The sequence below is a fragment of the Silurus aristotelis genome (assembly GCF_946808225.1).
Source record: "Silurus aristotelis genome assembly, chromosome: 27".
Taxonomy (NCBI): domain Eukaryota; kingdom Metazoa; phylum Chordata; class Actinopteri; order Siluriformes; family Siluridae; genus Silurus; species Silurus aristotelis.
The window spans coordinates 9,649,305-9,651,477 of NC_139600.1; positions in this window are offsets into that span (position 1 = coordinate 9,649,305).

The following is a 2,173-nucleotide window of genomic DNA, read 5'->3' on the forward strand; positions in this document are numbered from 1 at the left end:
AGAGAGACGGGCGCGCGCCTGACGCGGCCTAGACGGGGACGCGCACGCAGAGGGGTGAAAAGGCAGAACGCGCGCTCCCGGTCCAAAACGCGAACGATTACACGATTTATGTTGCACATCTGTATTTTGATTCTGTACACTTGCATAATTAAGCTTTTTTTTCTTCCTTCTTCTTCTTTTTTTTTCCAGACCTGGCCGTATATACACATCATTAGAAGTCGCCAGATGACGTCATAGTTGCATATGTATTGCATGATTGTATTTCATAATACACTTGACTGAGCTACAAACTAGTTATTAATTAGAGATTCATTGCCACACAGACCAGCATGAGTTCCCTTCTGAGTAGGAGGAAGAAACTCTATTTGTAGAGCACTTTTAACAATGCACATTGTCTCTAAACATCTTTACATAAATAACGGGCTTATAAAGTTGCATTAAAGAATGTATTAGTTTAGTGCCTAAAAAGTTTGTTCCATATAACTATACTTATACTTATTTCTTATGAAGTGACTGTGGCAAGAAAAATCTCCCTGAGATAGCATGAAAAAGAGAGGATCCAGATTTAAAAGGGAACCCATCCTTATCTGGGTGGCACCAAATGTCGATTCATTGCAGGTCGATCATTGTTGAGGTGTGCAGTGATGGGGGCTTGAATGCAAAACTCTTCATGCATCCTGTAATCCTGAGCCATTGTAGTTGAATAGTGATATTAATTACAGTTGAAATCCATCCTAAAAGTTCTTAAAACCTTAAAGAAGATCCAGACTCACTTGGAAACCCCTCCTCAACAATGATAAATCTATAATGAAGGGATATTCGGTGCCACCCTGATTAAGGATAAGTTAATATTTAAATGGATAAGTTCATTTATGAGTCGGTGGAGATATGCGCTGGAGAGAAGGGGAATGAAAGTCAGTAGGAGTAAGACAGAGTACATGTGTGTGAATGAGAGGGAGGGCAGTGGAGTGATGCGATTGCAGGGAGAAGAGGTGGATAAGGTGGAGGAGTTCAGGTACTTGGGGTCAACTTTGCAAAGTAATGGAGAGTGTGTTAGGGAAGTAAAGAAAAGAGTGCAGGCAGGGTGGAGTGGGTGGAGAAGAGTGACAGGAGTGATTTGTGATATTAGGGTATCTGCAAGAATGAAAGGGAAAGTTTATAGGACTGTGGTGAGACCTGCGATGTTGTATGGTTTAGAGACAGTGGCATTGAGTAAAAGACAGGAGGTGGAGCTGGAGGTAGCAGAGCTGAAGATGTTGAGGTTTTCGTTGGCAGTGACGACGATGGACAAGATTAGAAATGAGTTTATTAGAGGGACAGCGCATGTAGGATGTTTTGGTGAAAAGGTGAGGGAGGCGAGATTGAGATGGTTTGGACATGTGCAGAGGAGGGACATGAATTATATTGGTAGAAGAATGCTGAGGATGGAGCCACCAGGAAGGAGAAAAAGAGGAAGGCCAAGGAGGAGGTTTATGGATGTGGTGAGGGAAGACATGCAGGTAGTTGGTGTGAAAGAGGCAGATGTAGAGGACAGGGTGGTATGGAGACGGATGATACGGGCGACCCCTAATGGGAGCAGCCGAAAGAAGAAGAAGAAGAAGAAGAAGAAGAAGAAGAAGAAGAAGAAGAAGAAGAAGAAGAAGAAGTTCATTTTTGAGTCTGGTTTCTCCCAAGGCTTCTTCATGTTGCCATCTCATTAAGGTTTTCCTTGCCACTGTCACCACTGGCTCGCTCATTAGGGATAAACTTATAGGCAAAAACATATAGATTAAAATTTTATAACCTATTTATCTTTGTAAAGCTGCTTTGAGACAATGTCTATTGTTTAAAAGCGCTACACAAATAAAATAATGGTGATTAGTAATTTGATAAATGACACTGGGACGATTTGTGTGATTCATGATTGTTTGTAGGGAACAGTGGTAAACAGGGAATGTCACTGGAAACAAGGATCATTTGTTTTTATTAAACTTATATAAGCAATTTTATGTCCATTAGAAATATAAATGTATTTATTAAACGTATTACAGAATAGCAGTTTATAACTTTATCTACTATTGTAACATTAAATGTTTACAAAACATTTTTTAATGTTCCTGTCATCACTCATAACAGTTATAAACATCTGTATCCTTGCCTGGCTCTAGTTTTCCTAGTTTCTAGTTAATAATAT